This window comes from Hemitrygon akajei, chromosome 27 (genome assembly GCF_048418815.1).
Source record: "Hemitrygon akajei chromosome 27, sHemAka1.3, whole genome shotgun sequence".
NCBI lineage: Eukaryota > Metazoa > Chordata > Chondrichthyes > Myliobatiformes > Dasyatidae > Hemitrygon > Hemitrygon akajei.
The window spans coordinates 53,122,549-53,135,487 of NC_133150.1; positions in this window are offsets into that span (position 1 = coordinate 53,122,549).

A 12,939-nucleotide genomic window follows, 5' to 3' on the forward strand; every position below is an offset into this window, starting at 1 on the left:
GGGTCAAATGTTACAAGTGAAGGTAGGAGAATGCAGTTGAGAGGGACACTACATGATCAAATGAATTGAATTGACTATTTCTTATATTCTTCACATACTTGAGTAAAAATCGTTACGTTATCTAAGTGTAATGTATAGTAATTAACAATAAATAGTATGTACAACAGGATAGTCAATACAATTGTTCAGCATGAGTTAATCAGTCTGATGGCCTGGTGTAAGAAGCTGTCCCGGAGCCTGTTGAACCTGGCTTTTATGCTGCAGTACCGTTTCCCAGTTGGTAGCAGCTGGAACAGTTTGTGGTTGGGGGGACTCTTTGGGCCGTTTTTACTATTCAGTGTGGTGAATAGTGGGAAGTTCACATCTACAGATGCGCTGGGCTGTCCGCAGCACTCTGCAGAGTCCTGTGATTGAGGGAGGTACAGTTCCCATACCAGGCACTGATGCAGCCATTCAGGATGCTCTCAATTGTGTGCCTTCTATAAAACATATCTTTGGGTATTTGATCCTCCACAATACTCTGCGTGGAAATTTAAACTAGAGGTGGCAGTCTTTTTTTTACGAGGACGAGTTGCGAGCTCGACATCAACCCGGCAAGGATGGGATTCTCCGTACTCCACACTGATGTCACTACGCCACCAGCCGGCCTGTTCTGAGGATCTGAAGGCCCATACCAAACTTCTTCAACCGTCTGAGGTGAGCGGCGCTGTTGTGCCTTTTTCACCACACGGCTGGTGTGTACAGACACGTGAAGTCTTCGGTGATGCGGATGCCGACGAACTTAAAGCTGTTCACCTCTCAACCCCAGATCCATTGATGTCAATATGGGTTAGCACGTCTCCAATTACGTTAACCGTGAGAATGGCGTCTTACGGTTTTATGAAGGATGTCGGCCGTCCTCCTCCCTCCATAAACGCTGCCGGGATTTTGAACGCCAGCTTCCGTTAGACGTCCGGCTGTGCGGTCACTCGGTGACCCTTCACACTCCGTCCCACGAGGGTCGGCCGTTGACACTGCCGTTCAAACAGCGGGCGCGAGGAAACCCAGCGTGGACTCTGATTGGTGTAGTCTCAGAGGGCGGTGCCAAGCCGAAGCGCCATCTTCCTATTGGCCAATGGTGGTGAGAGGCGGGGGAGCTCGGTACCACATGATGGCTGGCTCCGGCGTCGGTCTCCTGCTGGTCCTGTGCGCCGGTAAGGTGCAATCAGGCGGGGCAAGAGATAACGGAGACGGCGGAGCCAGGGTGGTGGTCGGACTGGGTTTTCAGTGGATGCTACGGGACAGGCGTGGGGAGGGGTCGCTGGATGGGATGTAGAGGAAAGCTTTGCATACATATATCAGAGGATGAGGATGGTCTGGGTCATTATAATGGAGGGCTCAATGGCTGTGGATTCAGTCTGGAGGGTTTGTAGGATCCGGGCAAGAAGAGTTGTGGCAGTGGATGGAATGGATAGGGATGATGAGGCATTGCCTGTGGGCGATCAGGGGTGTCGCGGTATATGCGAGGCTCAGACGCTGAGGAGCCAGGGTGCAGATTAACTAGGATTGGGGAGGATAATGGGAGGGGACAGGTGTAGGGTTCAGTGTTCAGCAGAGGACAGATGTGGAGTTCAGTGTTCAGGAGGGGACGTGTAGGGTTCAGTGTTCAGAAGGGGATAGGTGTGGGGTTCAGTGTTCGGGAGGGGATAGGTGTGGGGTTCAGTGTTCAGGAAGGGACAGATGTGGGTTTCAATGGGAAGGGACAGGTGTAGGGTTCAGTGTTCAGCAGAGGACAGATGTGGAGTTCAGTGTTCAGGAGGGGACGTGTAGGGTTCAGTGTTTGGGATGGGACAGGTGTAGGGTTCAGTGTTTGGGATGGGACAGGTGTGGGGTTCAGTGTTCGGGAGGGGACAGGTGTGGGGTTCAGTGTTTGAGAAGGGACAGGTGTGGGGTTCAGTGTTCAGAAGGGGATAGCTGTGGGGTTCAGTGTTCGGGAGGGGATAGGTGTGGGGTTTAGTGTTTGGGAGGGGATAGGTGTGGGGTTCAGTGTTCAGGAAGGTACAGGTGTGGGGTTCAATGGGAGGGGACAGGTGTAGGTTTCAGTTTTTGGGAGGGGACAGTTGTGGGGTTCAGTGTTCGGGAGGGGACAGTTGTGGGGTTCAGTGTTTGGGAGGGGATAGGTGTGGGGTTCAGGAGGGACAGGTGTGGGGTTCAGTGTTCGGAAGGGGATAGCTGTGGGGTTCAGTGTTCGGGAGGGGATAGGTGTGGGGTTTAGTGTTTGGGAGGGGATAGGTGTGGGGTTCAGTGTTCAGGAAGGTACAGGTGTGGGGTTCAATGGGAGGGGACAGGTGTAGGTTTCAGTTTTTGGGAGGGGACAGTTGTGGGGTTCAGTGTTCGGGAGGGGACAGTTGTGGGGTTCAGTGTTTGGGAGGGGATAGGTGTGGGGTTCGGTGTTCGGGAAGGGATAGGTTTGGGGTTCAGTGTTCAGGAAGGTACAGGTGTGGGGTTCAATGGGAAGGGACAGGTGTAGGTTTCAGTTTTTGGGAGGGGACAGTTGTGGGGTTCAGTGTTCGGGAGGGGACAGTTGGGTTCAGTGTTTAGGAGGGGATAGGTTTGGGGTTCAGTGTTCAGGAAAGTACAGGTGGGTTCAATGGGAGGGGACAGGTGTAGGTTTCAGTTTTTGGGAGGGGACAGTTGTGGGGTTCAGTGTTCGGGAGGGGACAGTTGTGGGGTTCAGTGTTTGGGAGGGGATAGGTGTGGGGTTCGGTGTTCAGGAAGGGATAGGTGTGGGGTTTAGTGTTTGGGAAGGGACAGGTGTGGGGTTCAGTGTTCGGGAGGGGACAGGTGTGGGGTTCAGTGTTTGGGAGGGGATAGGTGTGGGGTTTAGTGTTCGGGAAGGGACAGGTGTGGGGTTTAGTGTTTGGGAAGGGACAGGTGTGGGGTTCAGTGTTCGGGAGGGGACAGGTGTGGGGTTCAGTGTTTGGGAGGGGATAGGTGTGGGGTTTAGTGTTCGGGAAGGGACAGGTGTGGGGTTCAGTGTTCGGGAAGGGACAGGTGTGGGGTTTATTGTTTGGGAAGGGACAGGTGTGGGGTTCAGTGTTTGGGAGGGGACAGATGTGGGGTTCAGTGTTCGGGAGGGGATAGGTGTGGGGTTTAGTGTTTGGGAAGGGACAGGTGTAGGGTTCAGTGTTTGGAAGGGACAGGTGTCGGGTTTAGTGTTTGGGAAGGGACAGGTGTGGGGTTCAGTGTTTGGGAGGGGATAGGTATGGGGTTTATTGTTTAGAAGGGGATTGGTGTAGGGTTCACTGGTCAGGAGTGGATAGATGTGGGGTACACTGTGCAGGAGGGAGTCAGTGTGAGAATTCACATTGAGTCCTGGTCAGAAGGGAGAGTTTATGTTGAGTCTGGGTCAGGGGGAGAGTTGACATTGAGTCTTGGTCAGGGTGAGAATTGACACTGAGTCTGAATCAGTAGGAAGTCAACTTTGTGTCCCGATCAGGGGGCGAGTGGACATTGAGTCCAGGTTAGGGGGAGAGTTGATCTTCATTTTGAAACGGGGAGAGTTGGTGTTGAGTCGAGGTCAGGAGGAGAGTTTACGTTGAGTCCAGGTTGGGGGGAGAGTTGACACTGTGTCTGAATCAGTTGGAGAATTGACTTTGAGTCTGGATCATGGGGAGAGCTGATGTTGAGTCTCGATCCGTGGACAGTGACGTTGAGTCTTGATTGGGGGAGAGTTGAGGTTGAGTCTCGGACGGGGAGATTTGACATTGAGTCGGGGTCAGGGTAGAGTTGACAGTGAGTCTCGATCAGGGTGGTATTTGATACTGAGCTGGGTCAGGGAGAGATTTGACACTCTGTCTGGAGCAGGGGAAGAGTTGACATTGATTTGGGGGCAGTGTAGATTTGACAATGCATCCTGATCAGGGTGAGAGTTGATTTTGAGTTCCAGTCAGGGTGACAGTTAATACTGAGTCAGGGTCAGGGGGAGAGTTGATGTTGGATCAGGCTGAGGGTATAGTTGATGTTGAGTGGGGGTCAGGGTAGAGTTGTCGATGAGTCTAGGTCAGGGTGGGAATTGACACTGAGTCAGGGTCAGGGAGAGATCTGATGTTGAGTCAGGGTGAGAGCTGTTGATGAGTCCCATTCAATGTGAGAGTTGTCTCACCCTGCATTATGTGAAAGTTTGTATCACAGCAAACTCATGTTGAAGGATCATTTTATTGTCTGGATTTGGTGTGTGTTTTCTTGTCACTGTCCAGGTGTGGAAGAGAGGATGAGACACCCTCTTGGTTCAGTAGTGGATGGTGTGTGTATTACCATGTGGATTTGGGACTAGAGAATATATCGTAATGCAGAGTCAGACTGAGGTGTTGCATAACACAATTCAGTGAAATGTGTCACCATGCAGGGTCAGAGTCTGTGATATTTCTGTTTTTTTTGGATTAGGGTGAGAGGGTTGTCCACTCTTTGGAATCAGAGTGCAAGATCAATCACTGTCTGATCTTGCATAAGGAGTCACATCACTGTCCAGGTTTGGGCTAGGGTGTCATTGTCACTGTGGGTTTCATACGACTGTCCATGTCATTTTTCCCTCCCTTGCTCCCAGGCCTGGCCCGAGACATTGCACTGGCCAAGGACTATACCTGTGGCCCGTTGAACTCCAATGTCACCCTTCCATTTAACCTGAAGCCGGAACCCAGCTACCTGCAGTGGAGCTTCCGCAAGTCGCCTAGGTCCCTGCCTTCCATTATCTGCACCTGGTCCCTGCCCGACCATCGAGAGTGCCGGGACAGCTATAAGGACAGGGCACAGATCTACATGAACGGCACTCTGGTGCTGCACTTGATCCGTTCTACTGACTCCGGCTGGTACAACTTCTATGCCAGGTACAGGCAGGGCCGAAGCATTCACTACAAAGTGCAACTGTATGTTTTCGGTGGGTAAGGCTGCATTTCCTCCCGATGTCTTCATCCAAAATCCCAAGCCCCCAAGCCACTGCCTCTCTGTGCAATTCCTATGTCCTAGTCAAATCCCACCTCCCCTATGTGTCTCTACTCCCACTTGAATACCCACCTTTATTCTGTTCTTCATTTTGTCACTTCCACCCATGATCACTACTCCTCCATTCCTTTCCTCAGTCCTTTTCATTCTGCCTTTGTTGTATTCTGCATTACATTCCTTTCCTCATCCCGCTCTGACATCTTCCCTCCACAAGCTTCAATTTTGTCCCACTACACACCCCCTCTCCATGGCACTCACTGTCCAGGGTCATTGGTGAGGAATCTGTAATTTGAGTGCAGGGCCAGGGTTGGATCCCTGAACATGTCAACCCCTGTTGAGGGGTTCTGTCAATACAGGATCAAGGTGAGGGGTCTGTGAGAGGTTCTGTCATCGTCCAGAGTTGGTATGAGGGGTTATGCCATTGTGCAGGTTTGAAAGGAGAGGTCATGTTATTGTCCAGTAGACTGTGAGAGGTCAGGGTCTGATGATGAGTGCAGCATTAGGGCAGGAGGGAGATGGAGTCAGGGTCACAGCCCAGTGTTGCTGTGAGAGACTATACTACCACTTGGGATACTGTAAGGGGGGGGTAGGAAACGACCTACCAGGGGAAAGTTGCAGCGACCAGGTCTCTGGCACTAAGATTGGCTCTGTGGTTCAAAAGGAACGTGGGGAGAAGAGTGTAGTGGTGATAGGGGATTCAATAGTTGGAAGGGCAGACTGCAGATTCTGTGGACATGAAAGAAATCCCTGAGCACCTGGGATACAGACTGATGCTGTTTTATTTGAATACAAGAAGTATATGGAATAAGGTGGATGATCTTGTAGTGCAGTTGGAGATTGGCAGGTATGATGTTGTGGGCATCACTGAGTCATAACTGAAAGAAGGTCACAGTTGGGAGCTTTACATTGTATTGAAGGACAGACAGGTAGTCAGAGGGGGTGGGATGGTTCTGCTGGTAAACCAAAAGAAATCAAATCCATAGAAAGAAGAGATATGGGATCGGAAGATGTAGAATCCTTGTGGGTTCAGTTAAGAAATTGCAAGGGTAAAAAGATCCTGATGGGATTTGTATACCAGCCTTGGAACAGTAGCCAGGATGTGGAGTAGAAATTACAATGGGAGATAAAAAGGATAATGTTATGATAGTCATGGGGGTTTTGAAATGCGGGTAGTTTGGGAAAATCAGGTTGGTGCTGGATCCCAAGAGGAAAAATTTGTAGAACTGCCTACAGGATGAATTTTTAGAGTAGCATGTGTTTGACCCCACTAGGCAATTTTGGATTGTAATGAACCTGATTTGATTAGGCAGCTTAAGCTAAAGGAACCCTTAATCAGAATCAGTTTTAATATTACTGGCATATTTCAATAAATATATTGTTTTGCGGCAGCAGTAGGCAAGTGATTATAATAGGACAAAATTCACCCCGTTGTTTGTGAGGGAGAACCTAAAATCAGATGTATTTGTATTAAAGTGGAATGAAGGTAACTATGAAGGCATGAAAGAGGAACAGGCCAAAGGTGATTTGAAGGGAACACCAGTAGGGATATCAGTGGAGTTTCTGGAGAAATTTTGGAAGGAGCAGGTCATCTCTAAAAAGAAGTATTTTAAAAGGAGGATGAGGCTACCATGGCTGACAAGGGAGGGCAAATACAGCATAAAGCCAAAAGAGTTCATTCACAAGCCACAGCGATTCGCTCTGGAGAGAGAAATCATACTCCAGTTCTGACGAGAGATAACCCAGGTCAGGTTTCAGACCACAGTACCCAGGTAGATCCTTCGCATGATGGCGGTGGTAAGGAGGTAGAGAAGAAGAGGAAGGTCAAGTGGCCAGCAATGGCAGATGAGAAGGCTTGGTGTATGTTTGATGAGGATATCAGTATGATGTTGGAGAACACTCTCACAGGAACATCAAAGAGAAAGTTGGAAATGATGCGCAATATGATTTACGATGTTGGAAAGTACCAGTTTGGTTAGGTTGAGTTGAACAAAGCAAAGCTTACACAGACACCAAGCAGGCGCCAAAATGAGATGAGTAGGTTGAGGAGAGAGTTTAGATCATTGAGACAGAGGTGGAAGGTAGCAAGTGAGGGTGACAAGCCAGGGCTTGCTGATCTCCGAGAGCATTTTCGGTTAAAGTTAGCATCATTCTATTGTGCAGTCACAACGTAAAAAGAAAACGAAGAGAGAGAAGACAAGAAGGTCATTCTTTGAGAACCCTGACCAGTTCACAAAGAAATTGTTTGAACAAAGTAAGAGCTGGCAGTTTAACATCTCTCAACAAGAATCACCTGGCAAGCACTTACTCTAATGAACAGCAGGAGGCTCCTTTGCTTAACATCTCAGCCTACCGAGCCAGGAGTGAAGTTCGATTTATCAGAACCCAAACTGGCAGAAGTTAAATAGTTCATCTGAAAGGCAAGGTCAGGTTCAGTGCCAGGACCTAATGGAGTGCCATATAAGGTGTTCAAGAAGTGTGAAGAGCTGAGGAAATTGTTAAAGGTGGTGTGGAGACAAGGTGTTGTTCCTTTGTCATGCAGTGAGGCTGAAGGAGTATACATCCTGAAGGAAGAGAATTCTACAACATTGAATCAGTTCCGACCAATTTCACTCCTGAATGTAGAGGGGAAGATTATGTTTGGCATTCTAGCAGAAAGAATACCTTCATTTGTGATAGAGAATGGATTAGCAAATGCATCTGTGCAGAAGGCAGGGATACCAGGCTTCCCGGGATGCCTTGCACATACTGGAGTCAAAAAGGTTGAGAAGAAATCTGGCTGTAGTTTGGCCTGATCTTTCAAATTCATATAGTTCTGTTCCCCATGCCCTGATTGACTTTCCAATGGAATTCTTATGGATTCCTGCTAAGGTGAGGAACTTTGTTATGCAGTACTACAATGATTTCTGGATGAGGTTTTCCACTCAGCAGTTTACAACTAGGTGGCAGAGCTTGGATATTGGAATCCCAATGGGATGTGTGATTTCACTCATCCTTTTTGTGTTAGCCATGGAGGTCATTGTGAGGGCTGCAGAATCTGTGGGACCAGATGTCACACTTGATGGCAGAGGGGAGTTACCACCAATACGAGCGTTCATGCACAATCTCACCCTTTTGGGTCCTAGCACGGAGGCAGTGGAAAGTGAACTATATAGACTCAAGGAGCTAATGGATTGGGAAAGAATGAAGTTCAAGACCAAGAAGTCAAGGAGCCTTGTTCTTAGGAGAGGAAAGCTGGTTGACTTTCATTTCACCCTTTGTGGAGAGGAGATTCCATCCATTCAGGACCAACCAGTTAAGAACCTTGGGCGATGGTACACAGAGGAGCTGAGAGACACCAAGAGGGTTCAAGAGACAGGAGAACAGATCAGAAAAGGTCTGATGTCTGTCGACAAGTGTGGCTTGCCTGGCAAGTTGAATTTGTGGTGCTTGCAGTACGGACTGATGCCACGGATAATGTGGCCACTAACTGTCTATGAAGTGGCAATGCCCCATGTTGAGGCAATGGAATGGAAGATCAACAAGTATGTGAAGAAGTGGCTTGGAGTACCAAGCAGCCTCACAATGTTGCAATCCACAGTAGCCAGACAAAGCTTACCATCCCAGTGCAATCCCTTGCTGAAGAGGTCAAGGTAGCCAAGGTAAGATAATTCTTGATGCTTCAAGACTCAAAAGACCTGTCATCAAGAACACCCAGCCGGATATGAGATCAGGCAGGAAGTGGTCAGCCCATGTAGCAGTTGATGAGGCAGAGTCTTGATTGAAGCACAAGGAGACAGAGCTACCCAGCTAAGCCGCCAGGGACTTGAATGGACAACCCACAAGTGGTGGTCATCTTCTACAGGTAAGGAGTGCCATGAGCTTGTACGCAAGAAATACGAGAGATAGAAGAGGAGAAGAGGTTAGCTAAAACAGCTGGCCTGGCCAAACAAGGGGCTTGGACTTGGTGGGAAAGTGTTGAACAACGGCATCTATCTTAGAATGCTCTGTTGAAATGGAACCGCTCCACATTTCTTTTCTATGCAGAATAGCGTACGACCTGCTCCTGACACCTGCCAACCTCAGCACCTGGTATGAAGATAAGACAGACAGATGTGCTGCTTGTGGTGAGAAGGGAACACTTCAACATATTTTGAGTGCATGCAGAGTCAATCTTTCCAGCGGCATGTACACTTGGAGACATAACGATGTTCTCAAAGTTGTAACAGAAGCGGTTGAGCAGAGAGTATTGCAGCACAACTTATCTCATGCCCCATGCTGCACAGAACATCGCATATCATTTGTGAAAGAAGGCTCCAAGTCAAGGGTGTACAGCGCAGGCCCACGATCAAGCATACTTTCTTCAGCAAATAACTGGTGTGTCAAGGCCGACCTGGATGGGAAAGGCAATTTCTCGGAGCAAATAGTTTTCACCACATTGCATCCAGATATAATCGTGTGGTCTGACACCAGTAGAGAAGTGGTTATTGGTGAACTCACAGTCCCCTGGGAAGACAAAATCGATGAAGCCCAAGTATGCAGAATTAAGATCAGAGTGCAGAGACAGAGGGTGGAAGGTCTCATGTTATCCATTTGAGGTAGGTTGCCTTGGCTTTATTGCGTTCACTTTCCAGAAGTGGCTGCGTGACCTTGGCTTCACTAGAAGACAGATCAAATCAACCAGCAGGGCTGTAGCTGAGGCAGCAGAGACAGGATCATCATGGGTGTGGACCAAGTACATCCAGAGGGGCAGATAGTCGGATAGTGTATCCATCTTTTGCAAACCCTTCAGTAGTTGTATAGACACCTGAAGAGTAGACTATCTGTTGGATGGAAGCGACCAACAACTCTGATAGAAGCAGATGCCAAGTTTTTAAGCTCACCAGTGGGAGGTGGTGCTGGCCCACCACCTCGAGGGAGTCTTGATCATAAGCGGGCCAGAACTCCTGAAGACAGGTGACAGAACAACTGATGATCCCACTGGTGATAGCACAGGACAGTTAACTTCTTAGTCCAAGTGTATTTTCAATTCTTATAGCAAAAAATTAGTGGGAATTTGGAAGATTGGAAATCCTTTAAAAACCATCTGAAGGCAACTGAAAAAACAGTAAGGTGAGAAAACATGAAATATGAAAGTTAGCTAGCCAATAATATAGAAGCAATACCAAAGTTTTTTGCAGATGCATAAAGAATGAAAGGAGAGAGTGGTTATTGGTGTGATGGAAAGTGATACTGGAGGAATAGTAATGGAGGCAAAGAAATGGCAGATGCACCTAACTATTTTGCATTGGTCTTCATTATGGAAGGCATGAGCACCATGCTAGAAATATGCACTGGGAGCAGAAACAAGTGTATTGCTATTACTAAGAAGAAGGTGCTTAGGAAGCTGAAAGTTCTGAAGGTAGCCAAGTCACCTGGACTAGATTGACTCCACCCCAGGGTTCTGAAAGAGAAAGAATATCTGAAGAGATTGTGGAGGCATTAATAATGATGTTTCAAGAATAACTAGACTCTGGAATGGTTCTGGAGGACTGGAAAATTGCAAGTGTCACTCTACTTCTTTAAAAAGGGAGGGAGGCAAAAGACAGGAAATTAAAGGCTAGTTAGTCTGACTTGAGTGGTTGGCAAGGTATTGGAATCTATTATTAAGAATAATGTTTTGGGATACAGAGGCTCTTGATAAAATAGGCCAAAGTCAGCATGGTTTCGTTAAGGGGAAATCTTGCGTGACAAATCTGTTGGAATTTTTTGAAGAGATAATAGGCAGGCTAGATGAAGGACAGTCAACTTATGTTTATTTGGATTTTCAGATGTCCTTTGACAAGGTGCCATGTGTGAGGCTGCTAAGCAAGATAATTCAAGATATTACAGGGAAGTATTAGCATTCTTAGAAGACTGACTGACTGGCAGGAGGCAAAGAGTGGGAATAAAAGGGGCCTTTTCTGGTTACTAGTGGTGTTCTGCAGGGGTCAGTGTTGCGCCCACTTCTTTTCATATTATATGTCAATGATTTGAATGATGGCTTTGTGACCAAGTTTGTGGATGATAAAGAGGTGGAAGGGCAGGTAGTGTTGAGGAAACAGGGAGTCTGCAGAAGGATTTAAACGATTAGGAGAATGGGAATCAACTGGCTGGTGGAATACATTATAAGGAAGTGTATAGTCATGCACTTTGGTAGAAGGAATGAAGATGTGGACTATTTTCTAAAATGGGGAGCAAATTCAGAAAGCAGATGTGCAAAAGGACTTTGAATTCCAAGTTGGGAATCCTAATCCAGAACTCCCTAAAGATTAACTTGCAGGTTGAGTCAGAAGGCAAATGCAATGTTAGCATTCATTCTGAGAGGACTAGAATATAAGAAGAATATGATACTGAGGCTTGATAAGACATTGGTCAGACCGCACTTGGAGTGGACGTAATTTTGGGCCCCTTATCTAAGAAAAGATGTGCTGCCATTGGAGAGGGTACAGTGGATGTTCGTGAGAATTATCGCGAGAATGAAGGGGTTAATAATGAGGATCGTTTGATGGCTCTGGATCTGCACTCACTGAAGTGGACATGGAGGAGATGTGGGGAAGTCTTGAACTAGAGGGCATAGCCTTAAAAAAAAAAGGACGTCCCTTTAGAGCAAAGATGAGGGGGGGTTTCTTTTAGCCACCAAGTGTTGGATCTATGGAATTCATTGCCACAGGTGGCTGTGGAGACCAAGACAGTGGGTATATTTAAGGCAGAGGTTGATAAAAGGTTATGGAGAGAAGGCAAGAGGCTGGGGTTGAGAAGGATAATAAATCAGCCATAATAGAAAGGTGCAGCAGGCTTGATGGCCAAATGACTTATGGTTCAGGATGAGGATGATGGTCCGTTTTGGTCTTCAGTTGATGTGACTTCTGTCACTGGGTCAGCTTTGAGGTCACTGACTGTTGAGTCATGGTCTAGGTGCTGGACTGACAGAAAGAGGCAGGTTCTAGGCCACAATGTCACCTTTCCCTCCCTTGCTCTCAGGCCTGTCCCAAGGTATCACACTGTCCACGGATTACACTTGCGGCTGGTTGAATTCCAATGTCACCCTGTCTATCGATCTGAAGCAGCAGCCCACTTTCCTACAATGGATCTTCCGCAAAACCCCAAAGTCCATGCCCTCCATCATCTGTACCTGGCAACCACCAGACAGGCGGGAGTGCCAAGGCAACTATAAGGACAGGGTGCAGATCTACGTCAATGGCACACTAGTGCTGGGATATATTCGTTCTGCTGACTCCGGCTGGTACTACTTCTACGTTAAGTTCAGCCGTAGCCGAAGCATCTACCGCAACATGCAACTGTATGTTTTTGGTGGGTGAGGCCTCATCCCCTCCCTTTATCTCAATTCAACCACATCATCTCCACCAATCCGCTGTCTCCTAGTCCTCCTCTCTCTGTCCCACTCTGAAGCCTTCAGCTCCTCCACCTCTGCCTTTGTTCCTTTCTCCTGCTCCACACCACTACGTCAGTGCCTCTCTGGACCCTGGTCCCGCTCTCTGCACTGTTACCTATGTGCTTTACCAGTGTTTTCTCTGTTACACACCAGCACCTCCCTCAGTTCTGTTCAGCATGTTTCCCTCACTCCTCCTCTCTCCCACTCTGACCCTTTCCTCACACTGACATCTCCCTCAGATCTACTTCCATCCTGTTTTCATTCTTTCTCTGCACCCTACTCTAACCCTTCGATCTTCACACTTCCATGTGCCTGCCTCCATCTAACTATGATCACTTCCTCTCACTCACACCTTCCCCTGCCTTATCTCAGTCAACAAATCTTTTCTCTCTACATTGTCAACCCCCATCCTGTTCTTATGTCCCATCCACAACCATCCATATTGTTCCACAAATTTCTCCTCCATGCAACTTCATCTCTTACTGTGCCAAATTGCTCCACTTCTTACCTCCATTTTCTGTTCTAATCCACATCCCCTCCCTCATTCTTGTCATGTTCATCTATCCTGA